The sequence below is a fragment of the Pteropus vampyrus genome, unplaced genomic scaffold (assembly GCF_000151845.1).
Source record: "Pteropus vampyrus isolate Shadow unplaced genomic scaffold, Pvam_2.0 Scaffold271, whole genome shotgun sequence".
In the NCBI taxonomy this organism is placed as follows: Eukaryota; Metazoa; Chordata; class Mammalia; order Chiroptera; family Pteropodidae; genus Pteropus; species Pteropus vampyrus.
The window spans coordinates 198,737-210,937 of NW_011889052.1; the positions used below are offsets into that span (position 1 = coordinate 198,737).

Consider the following 12,201-nt stretch of genomic DNA (forward strand, 5'->3'; position numbering starts at 1 on the left):
TCAGGGATGACTCAAGGCAAAGTTCCAACACTGGCTCATCAACAGGTATCTGTACCGGGAGCCCCAGACTTCTACCCATAAGGTTCTCCCTCTCACTGGCTCCAAGATCTCAGGGTCAGTCCTTAGGGAAAATGGGGACTCCATACCCCATTTTGGCTGTGACTCTGCAAATCCAATTTCTCATTAATCAAACACTTTACACTAAAAGAAAATTCCACCTTCAAAGAAGCAGGGCTAAGCGGAATAAAGCCAGGGGACCGGGATGGCCTCCTTGCTTCCAATGGAAGCAGGGCCAGCTCCACCCACTGTCACCCAGCAGAGAGGGTGGGAGAACCACCCAGACCTCCCTGAGAGGGCAGGTGAGAAAGGACAGACATCCACATTTAGAAAAGGCCTGCGTGCCAGAACTCGAGCTAGACACTTCACACACACCTTTCTCTGTTCTCCCAGGTACTGATGAGGTCAGGAGCCGTGTCTTGATTTTACAGACGAGGAGAAGGAGGCTCAAAGTTTTTAAGAGCTGCTCCGGGTCCCATAGATGTGGTGAACAGATCTGTCTGGCTCCAAGGCCCAGGCTCTCCACTTTGCCACGTGGTACCCACCAGGCAGCCTGAAGGAAATTTCTGTGTGTGGCAGGAAGGAGACCCCTTCCTGGGGGCTGCTGGTTCCCAATCACCTAGGGTGAGGGGTACAGAGGGAAACAGGGCCAGGGATCAAGGGGCCATCTAGGGTCAGCAACATCCCAAAGCATCGCCATGAAAGGTCCCTTCAACCCCAGGTTTCCTGGTCTATACAGTGGGATAAACCAACACCTATCTAAAGGGGGCTATTTGGGGGATTGAACATGTTGTGAAATCTCATCATAAACTGCCACGTAAATGTATGACTGCCAACCTGCAAAAGGCCCTCAACACAGGACCTCCTCAGCTGAGTTTCCAACCAGGCTGTTGGACATGGGGATGTGGCCACGCGGAGTCAGGGACAAAGGCGACTTCCTGAGGGATGAGCAGGACATGGAGAAGTCTGACTCCTCACCCAGCACACCAGGCCCTTCTCCACTGACCGGCCCTCTCCACCTCCCCCAATACTTGTTGGCCCCTCCCTCCAGCTCCCTCTTCCACCCTCACCCCACATTGGCCAGGGACCCTTCCCCATGTGCCCAAGTAAGAAAACATCAAAGTGCTCCCCTCTCCCTCGGCACTGCTCCCTCCCGACTCTGCTTGGATCTTGAGTATGTAGATCACAAGTATATCGCTCTGAACTGTCAACACTTAATTCCACAAAGAAGGCCAGGACTGAGCATCTGCTGGAGACACCAGTCATGAAGACTGACCATTTCAAAGACCTCTGCCGCAACTCTAGGCTCCCCAAGGCTGATCTGAGGGTTATCTGTGTTTCCACCTACCCTCTCCCTCTTAGGTCGCAATAAATGGGCGTTTAGGTAGAGACGTGGTTCTTATAAGTCAGGCTAGAGCGAGCAAGTCCTCCAGAGATGCACCATGCAATAAGGCAGCCATAAGTCAAGTGTGGCTGTTAAAATGTAAATTAATTTAAGTGGAATAAAATTAATAAAATGGCATGCTAGCCACATTTTAAGGGCTCAAGAGCTACATGTGGCTGTGGCTATGGTACTGTCCAGCGCAGAGAATAGAGAGAACGCTGTCACCATCACATGAAGTTCTACTGAACAGCGCTGCTCTGGTCTCCAGAGCCAGGTGAAATACAGGAACTGCTGCTGAATCTGCAAGCTGACAGCCGACCTTGGCCTTGAGGTCACATCCAACCCCAGAGGGGCTGGCCTGCTGGCCAACCAGTCTACCTCTGTCTCAGGACAGAGACAGCCCAATCCAGGCCAAATGCTCAGGAAATTCAACAGCCAAGGGCAAGTTTTTGTGCCACGTTCATTACCTTTCAGTGTCTCCATATGCCTGCTAGGAGGAAGCCAAAGCAGGATGATGTGGCCTCACACTGCCTGCTGGTCAGCACCACAGAGAGATGCCACAGCGCTTCACCTATACAGCCTTGAACTGCTCACCTCCTCACCCAGCTTGGGACTTCTGGATGAATACCAAGAAATCGAGTTCAAATACAATACACAAAAGTGTGCCCGGGCTGGCTACCCTCCCAGCCGGAAGCCCTGGCTCCTGCAGAACTTGGCCACCAAAGCACCCACAGCAGCACTTTCAGATCTCACTCCTGCCCCAATCACTACCAAATGCTTGCTGTCAAACCTTCTGGAGCATCCTCCACTGTCCCTCTTTTTTACCCCTAACATTCCCGCCTTTGAACTGCTCCCCGGGAACGCTCCTTGCCAGCTACTTCAATACACCCTTCCCAGTCCCACCCTCCATGGCCCAGCTCAGGTTCCACTCTGCCTTCCCATGAAGGATCCTCAGACCCAGCCGGGCTTTCCCAGGAAATGAACCCCAACAGCTCAATCTAATATAGTATGTAGTCCCTCCACCTGTCAGCCTGGGCTGGCTGACCCACAGGATGCTGCTTTGGGCAGTGCTGCATACGTAGAGAGCCCACCGCCCCAGAGGGGTCTTCCATGGGCTAGAATCCAAGACAGTCACTTATGTTCTATGACTTTGGGCACCCCAGAACCTCTGACCCTCTTTCTTTGACTCCCGGCCCCCCAATCAATCCTGTGAGCTAACAAGGAAGCACTTTTTGAAAGTGCTAAGCTGGTCTACGGCCATGTCACCCTGAACGTGCCCAATCTCGTCTGATCTCAGAAGCTAAGCAAGGTCGGGCCTGCTTAGTACTTGGATGGGAGACCACCTAGGAAAACCAGGTGCTGTAGGCGCAAAAAAACAAAATGCTAAGCTGCACGACTATAACCAAGTTTTTTTTTTCCACTAAATATATGAAAGCCTTATGACCCTAATCTTGTCTCCATCTGTTACAATCTCAAGACTCATGCCTCCATAATATCACTAAGTTATGAGTTTATTTTCTGGTAGAAGGGAGAGGAGGAAGATAACACCATGAGGGAACTCAATCTCCTGCTGGAATTCCTGCCCTGCCTCCAGTACAACCATGAGCACAGCAGGTTATCAATGAGGGACCCGCCACTGAGTGCTAGGACACCAGCAAGGAGCCATTCCCATGGAGCAAACAGGTGCTCTCCGTCAGCAGGGGCAGGCTGAGAAAGCACTCGACCCTGTGTCAGTCATACAGCGGCCTCATCCTCACACCAGAGGACTGAACCGAAAATGGGAGCCACTTCCTCCAGGAGGAAGGAGACTCCCTGCTTCCAATATGCCAACAGCAGGCAGGCCATACTTCCTCCCCAGCTCACCACTCACAGGTCCCACGAGAAACATCAGTGGGCTGGAAATTAACTTGAACTTTAGACCTTTGACTGTCTTTCTTCCAGGCACCACCCTAATAGAAACATTACAAGAGTCATAAAGATTAAATATGACATAAATAAAACCACATTACATGCAGAAAAGAAAAAACATATTTTGGACTTCATCAAAATTTAAAAACTTTTGTGTATCAAAGAACACTATCAAAAGAGTGAAAAAACAACCCACAGGATGGAGGAAAATATTTGCATATCCCATACCTGATAACAGATTAATATCCAGAATATATAAAGAACTCAAGTACAATTCAACAACAGAAAGACAAACAATCTAATTAAAAAATGGGCAAAGGACAGGAATAGATATTTCTCCAAAGACCATACATACACAGAATGGTAAATAAGCACGTGAAAAGATGCTCAGTAGCACTAATCACCAGGGAAATGCAAATCAAAACTACAATGAGGTACCACTTCACAACCAGGAGGATGGCTATAAATTTTTTTTTTAAGGCAAATAAATGATGGCAAGGATGCAGAGATACTAGAACCCTCATGCACTGATGGTGGTAGTGGGAAATGGTACAGGCACTGTGGTGAACAGTTTGGCAGTTCCTCAAAAAGTCAAACATAGAATATGACCCAGAAATGCCAGTCCTTAGATATATATCCAAAGGAATGACAAACAGGGACTCAGATACTTATACACCAATACGCCAATGGCAACATTAGTCATAATAGCCAAAAGGTGTCCATCAACAGATGAATGGATAAAATGAAATGCGGTATACACATACAATGGAATATTACGCAGCTTTAAAAAGGAATAAAAGTCTATTATATGCTAGAATACGAACACTGAAAACTTATGCTTATGCTAAGTGAAATAAGCCAAACACAAAAGGACAAATATTCTAAGAGTCCACATATATGAGGTGCAAAGTCATAGAAACAGAAAGCATCAAAGTTAAAGAGACAGAAAGTGGATTAGAGGTTTCAAGAGGTTGGGGTAAGAGAGGAATGGGGAGTGATTGCTTAATGGGTACAGAGTTTCTGTTTGGGGTGATGAAAGTTTGGGAAATAGTGGTGATGGTTGTGCAACATTGTGAATATACTAATGCCACTGAAGATGGTTAAATGAAATGTTTTATTACATATATTTTACCATAATAAAAATAAATACCAAAAAAAATGTGACTGTGGCAAATAAGGCTACACCAGTCCTGGGCGGCAGGAAGGAGGGCCAGAGGGGATGTACACAGAGGCAGCGTGGACTTGGGGCCTATACTCTTTTTCCACTATTGTTTTTCTTTTTTGAGCCGGTAATTTACACAACCTAAAAGATATCAAAAAGTACATAGTGAAGTTTTTCAACCCATCTGCATCTGGGCAACCAGTCCAAGTCATAAAGAGAGTTATCAACTGTTCCCATGGTCCACCCCAACCCACCTGGATACCTCCTAGTTATACGACCTTGGGCAAACCACCTCACGTTTATTGCTCTCAGTACTTTCATCTACAAATTAACCTTCTTCCTCCTTCTTAGGGTTGTCATCAAGACCAGATAAGATAAGCCAGGCAGCTGGTATCATTAACCATGTTAAATTTGAAAACACTGTTGTTTTTAATAAAGAAAAGCAAACCATTAGAGCTACAGAGAAAACAGGAGCACTGTGCAGTCTCCTTCTCTCTTTCCTTCTCTCCGCAGCATCGTCTCCATCTAACACTATATATATTTGCTTGACAATCTGTCTCTCTAGCTAAATGGGGCGGAGACTTCTGTCTGCTTTGTTCACTCACTGGTGGGTCTCCAGTGTCTGAATGACTGGTGCATAGTAGGTGTTCGGTGTACATCTGTGGAAGAAATGAATTGCCAGCTCCAATAACCCATTTTGAACCACGCCAAACAACACTTTATCACCGGCCACTAATCCACTATTGACACCACAGCCTGGTAACTAACGGGCTAACAACAAATTCTAACTTCCACTTGCTAAGCAGGGAAAGAACTAGATAGAGTGAAAAATCCAGGAGCTCCCTGGATAGAAAAGGCATGCCGGGAAAGGAAAAAGCTTCCAAAAGAGTCCAGAATGTGGCTTCGCAGTAACTCTTGCTTCTTAAAAAGAATGCAAGGAAACTGCAAAGACCAGTGAACTCTCAGTTCCAAGAGAGAAGCCATGGGATTTCCGAGTGCACATTTTTCAGAAATGCGTTCACAGCCAAGAGCTTTCTGAAGCCAGAGCTAGGAAGATTAAACCCAATGAAAGTAGCAATCGGTATGCCAACAACTGGATAACCTAGAAAAAATAGAAAAATTCCTAGAAACACACAATGTACCTAAACTGACTCATGAAGAAATAAACTTGAATAGACCTATAATAACGAGACTTAAGTTATCGAAAATCTCCCAGAAAAGAAAAGACCAGGGCTAAACGATGAATTCTACCATTTAACAAATAATCAACACCAATCCTTCTCAAACTCTTACAAAAAATTAAAGAGAAAGCAATACTTCCTAACTCATTTTATGAGGTCAACATTACCCCGATTCTGAAACCGAGACATTACCAGAAAACTACAGAACTACATCCCTCATGAACAATGATGAAAAAATCCACAATAATATACTAGCAAAATGAATTCAGCAGCATACTGAAAGGTTTACACATCATGACCAAGAAGAATTTATTCCCGGAATGCAAGGAAGGTTCAACATACAGCAATCAATGAATGTAATACAATACAAAGAAGCCAAAAACCACATGATCATCTCGATTAATGAAGAGATAGCATTTGACAAAATCAACTCCCTTTCATGATAAAAACATTCAACGAACTAAACAGAAGAAAACTTCCTCAACATGATAAAGGCCATATATGAAAAACCTACAGTGCACGTTACACTCAATGGGAAAAAACTGAAAGCTTTTCTCCTAAGATCAGGAATAAAACAAGGACGCCTGCTTTCACCATTTCTATTCGTATGTTACTGAAAGTTCCAGCCAGAGCAATTACACAAGAAATAAAAGGCATCAAAATTGGAATATAAAAAGGAAAATTATCTCTATTCACAGATGACATGGTCTTATAGCAGAAAACCCAAGAGTCCACAAAAGCTGTTAGAATAAACTAATTTGGCAAAGTTCCAAGATATGAAATCAACAGAAAAAAATCAGCTGCATTTCTACACACTAACAATGAAAAGAAAATTAAGAAAACAATCCCATTTACAACAGCACCAAAAAAATACTCAGGAATAAATTTAATCAAAGAGGCTAAAGACTTGTACAATGAAAATTAGAGCACATTGCTAAAAGAAATTGAAGACTTAAGTAAATTGAAAGACGTCCCATGCTCATGAATGATAAGACTTAAATACTGTTAAAATGGCAATACTACCCAAAATGATCTACAAATTCAATGCAAGCCTAGTCAAAATCTTAATGATGTTTTTTTGCACAAACAGAACATCCATCCTAAAATTCACACGGAATCTTGAGAGATTCTGAATAGCCAAAACAATCTTGAAAGAGAACTAAGAGGACAAACACTGCAAAGCTAGAGTAATCAAAACAGTGTGGTACTGGCGTAAGGGCAGACATACAGACCAATAGGGAGCCCAGAAATAAACACTCACATATATGGTCAAATGATTTCAATTATGGTGCCAAAACCATTCAATAAGGGAGAGTCTTTTCAATAAATGGTACTAGAAAAGCTGGATATTCACATGCAAAAGAATGTATTAGACTCATACATTATACCATATACAAAAACTGTATCAGAATGGATCAAAGACCTAAATGTGAGCACTAAAATTTTAAAACTCTTAGAAGAAAACAAAGGGGAAAAGCTTCATGATCTTGAATTTGACAACGGCTCATTAGGTATGACATCAAAAGTAGAATCAACAAAAGAAAAAAACAGATAAATTAAACTTTATCAAAATTAAAAACTTTGTGCATCAAAACACATTATCAGAAAAGTGAAAAGACAACCTTGGGGATAGAAGAAAGTATCTGCAAATCACATATCTCATTAGGGGTTAATATCCAGAATATATTAAGCATTCCTACAACTCAATAACAAAAACCCAGTTTAAAAAAATAGGATCTGAATAGACCTTTCTCCAAAGAAGATACACAATGGCCAGAGAAGACACTCAAGATCACCAAGAAGACGCTCAAGCTCAAGATCACTAATCGGGAGGGAAATGCAAATCAAAACCACAATGTGATACCATTTCACGCCCATCAGATGGCTATAATCAACAAAACAGAAATGACAAATGTTGACAATGATGTGGAGAAACTGGCTCTTGTGCACTGCTGCTAGGAATGTAAAATGATGCAGCTGTTTTGGAAAACAGTATGGCGGGTCCTTAACAAGTTAAACATAGACTTATTATATAATCACCAAACTCCACTTCTGGGTACATACCCAAAAGAATTAAAAACAAGTACTGAAACAGATAGTTCTACATTTATTACAACAGCCCCAAACTAGAAACAACACAATATGAATGGATAAACAAAATGTGGTACACAGTCGACCCTTGAACAACACAGGTTTGAACTGTGCAAGTCCACTTATATGTAGATGTTTTTCAATAAATAGTCAGCCCTTGGTATCCTGGGTTTTGCACCCCCAGATTCAACCAATTTTGGATCAAAAACAGTTATTTTGATCCACGGTTGACAATACATTACACAGAAGGCCAATTTAAGAACTCTGACTGAGGGGAAGGAAGAGGGGCCCTAACCTGTTGTTCAAGGGTCAACTGTTCATACAATGGACTATTATTCAGCCTTAAAAAGGAACGAAATTCTGACAAGTACTACAACATGAACTCTGAAGATATTATGCTGAGTGAAATAAGCCAGTCAGAGAAGAACAAACACCATATGATTCTACTTGTATGAGATACCTAAAGTAATCAAATTCAGAGAGACAGAAAATAGAATGGTGGTTGCCAAAGGCTGGGGTGAGAGGGGAACCAGGAGTTAGTGTTTAATGGGTATAGTTTCTACTTGGGATGATGAAAAAATTCTGGAAATAGAGAGTGGTATAGTTACCTACTGCTGTGAATGTACTTAATGCCATCGAATTGTACACTTTAAATGGCAAATTTTGTTATGTCTATTCTACCACAAAAAAAAAAAAAAAAAAAAAAAAAAAAGTAGGCCATATTTTCAGCCCATTGAGAGAATCCCTCTTTAAAGACCAGTTCTCTTGATAGCCTGGGGCAGACTTCCCATGGCCATGAGCCCTACAGATGCGATCTTGTCCTTTGTAGTCTGACCTAAAATCCAGTCCCAATAATCTGAGTCTTAAACCTAAGCCAACAGTGCAGGCTGACCAGCCACTATTGAAAGGCTGAGGCTTGAGCTTCTCTAGGCCAGGCAGTTTGTGGGGATAACTGTCTGACACCGCTGACAAGTTGCCAACAAAAGCAGAAGCCAATCTGGCTAGCTTTCACTCTCTATCACGTCCCCTTTCACTTTTCCAGAAGACACCAGCCGGTCATGCAGAGGCACAAAAGAAACATGCCAGACTGACCAGCTTGACTTTTTTTAAAGTTGGAAAGTAGAGTCCTGCTTGCTCCCATCCCTCGCAGGTCTGGATATTTAATATCTTTTGTTTTTTGTAGAGTTGAGGACAGAGTTTTCGCCCATGCCACAACAGAAGTACCAACCACCTCCACCCCCTGTAGTCCCTAGGGCCCCTTCATACAGATTATCCTATTAGATCTCAAAATAACCCAATGAGAATGAATGTGTAGTTGTTATTCTCCACTGGAGACATGAAAAAAACCGGACTCACAAAGATGAGGCACTTTGTCTCAAATTCCACAGCCCCAAGTGACAAGGCCAAGGTTTGTGCACAGGCAGTGAACTTCAGAATTTTTCCTCTCGATTACTTCAGAAAGATGAACAAAGTAAAAATGGAATCAGACCATTCTGGTGTCAAACAATAGCAAAGAAAAATGCTTTCAAGTACCACAACTAATAGGCCTAGGAGGTCCATCCCCAGAAAAGTAGGCTGGGAAAAAACTAAGCGCCTTCCTCTTTCCGTGAGGTCCACTGTGACCTATTAATGGGTCTTTCCTTTTGGATTCTTGTACTTTTCTATTCCAACTAGGCCCCAGACCGCACAGTTCCGTATTGCTCTGCCCAAGACATGAGGGCAGACAGGGGAGGGTCTGCCAGACTCAAGGAATTTCACCAGAAAGGCCGGGTGGGTCATGGGGAAACAGCAGATTCAGCGGGCTCAGACGCGAACCAATCATGCTTAAAGCAACAAGCATCTAAAACCTAAGTAATCCTGTAAACCCAAGCAGCAAATATCTGGCAAGAGCCAAAGGGACTGGAGCGCGGACCACTGCCCGGCCGTCCCCGCGCATGCGCGACGAGCGCTGGGCAGACTCCCGCGCTCGGAGTTCGACTTGGTGGGCGGGCGCCGACGCCTCGCGCATGCTCCAGCCGTGCGCGCATGCGCGCTCTCGGCAGCTGCCTTTTCCCGGTAGTCCCCTGCCCTGTCGTCCCTGTTCTGAAACCAAATACTGGCTATTTCGGTCACAGCCCTCACTCCGCATTCCTCACCTTGCGTCCGGTTTTCTCCCGTAGGGCCTTCAGCCGTTCCTTTCGCCGCAACGCCTCTTCCTCTAGCCGACCCACACCGGCCGCAGCAGCAGCCATGTTGCCCGCTGACCCCCTCTTCTCGCGTCTTGTAACGCGCAAGCCCAGTGAGTAGATGAGTCTCACAGCCAATCCAGCGACGAGGACGGGAGAGCAGGAAGGCCTGAAAGCCAATCAATGCTGAGCTGCTGTAGGAGGGCCCGCCCTCTCCCCAATATCACGCCCAGCCGGTAGGGGGCGAATGAAGGAAAGGGCTTCTGAGTTTTGACGCGTCCAACGCCAATCAGCGAGAAAGCGGCCAGCGCAGTCAGACCTGAGTGGAAGAAGATAGAGCGCGTCGATGGCTCTGGTTTTGCCTAGGCATTCTCCCAGGCTCCTTCTGTGCTGGCCACTTGGAATGCGCTAACCCAGACTTGTCCACTTGTTCCGATTCTGCAAAGCTCAAATGCCTTTAAGAAGACTTCTCTGACTCGCCACTCTGACCCCTTCTTGTCCAGCTATCAGTGGCTCCCTGGATGTCCATGGGCCCCTAGGCCCTTCTGTGCCCACGCTCAGCTCAAAGCCTGTACATTGCAGAGCTTGCCTGGTTGGCTATTTCCTTCCAGGCTCATGGATGACCCCCTCCCACCTCTAACCCCGCTTGGAGTACCAAAGTACCCAGGATCAGACTACCTAACCTGGAGAAGAGCAAACCCCACCCAACCTGGGCCCAATGGGCCCCAAGAAACCCCTTGAGCTTAGGAGTTGGTTTGGCCTCAACTGCACCAGATGGGCAGCAGGAGCTGCTGGGGTCTTCTCTCCTGCATTAATCAGAACGCCTTGGCAACTGAGAGACCCCTTTGGCTGAAATCAAGATCATCTGACAACATGTAAGCGTCCCCAAAGCCACAAGCCTGCCACCTGGGAAGTTGAAGGCCCCTTTGCCACAGACCCCCCACCTCACTCCCCCCAAACAATCTTCTTGACCTCACTAATCTGGGCTTTTTGGTGCCCTTTCCCTGCATTAGGTGGGGTGCCTAGCCAGGGCCTGGTATGCCAGAAGTTCCTGGAATGCAGGTAGCTGGTGCTCAGGAAATGTCAGCTCAGTGGTAGGATGTATGCAGCAGGAGAAAAGGCCAGAGTGGAGGGACTTCCTAAGAGCCAGGAGGACAGAACAGGATGAAGATGGAGATAGAGTCTCTCTTCTCTTGGCCACCCAACGTCTAGAGCAGGAGTCCCCAACCCCTGAGCTGCAGACTGATACCGGTCTATGGCCTGTTAGGAACTGGGCTGCACAGCAGGAGGTGAGCAGCAGGTGAACAAACAAAGCTTAATCTGTATTTGCAGCTGCTCTCCAGTGCTAGCATCACCCCCCTCAGTTCCACCTCAGATCATCAGGCATGAGATTCTCATAGGAGCACCGGTCCCTGGTGCCAAAAAGGTTGAGGACTGCTGGTCTAGAGGGCTCCAGACTGGTCAATTCCTACGACCGATGGCACCTCTCTAGACTCTGCAATTTTCTCCCAGCCCCAACAAAGGGTCTGATCGCTGCCAAACACCAGGCGGACCCCTCATCTCCCAGGCCAGCTGGAAGGTGGGGGGAGCTAGAGAAAGGGGGCCCAGAGGTGATGGTGGCAGTGGCCCAGCAGAGTCAGTCAGGCCTTAGTGTCTATCCATGCTATCCCTGGCTGCCCAAGTAGTCCTCATTTGGCCCATCTGGGCCTCAGTTTCTCCTGTAAAACAGAAGCAGGAGGCAACCTCTTGCCTTTAACCTCTCAAAGTTAAATAAAAAAGATGTGAAGAAAGTGCTGCGCCCTGGAGTGGAGGGTGCCTTCACCAGAGCATCTAGGAAGGCTTCCTGGAGGAGGGGACCCGTGAGGATTGCCTAAATCTCCCAGGAATCTGCCTAACAGATGGAGCATCCCCCGAGGTATTTTAGGCTTGTTCTGCAGCTCTCTGATCTCCATCCTGCTCCGCAAAAAAGTGGCACTTGGGTCTCCCTATAAAGCGTTCAGAATAGCACGTGGCACATGGTAAATTACAAGTAGTTGTCATGGTTATTGTATCATTACTTGTTGAAGGACCCAGGACATCTGCCGGCGGCCGCAGCCCCTTCCCCCGACTCCGCGAGCCTGTTCCTTGCACGAATGGTGGCGATTCCAGCCAAGCTGGCTGCATACTGGGCGGATCAGGACCCAGGGCAAGTCTGGAATCCCTGACTACGACACTTGTCCAGGAGGCTCACATTGGCCCTCCCTTCCCCAGACA

At 46.0% G+C, this 12,201-nt stretch overlaps 1 pseudogene; it reads left to right on the forward strand.

The window, feature by feature from the left end:
- The first annotated feature begins 2,690 nt into the window (after positions 1-2,690).
- On the forward strand, positions 2,691-2,809 carry LOC111729598 (annotated as a pseudogene).
- Positions 2,810-12,201: the final 9,392 nt, after the last annotated feature.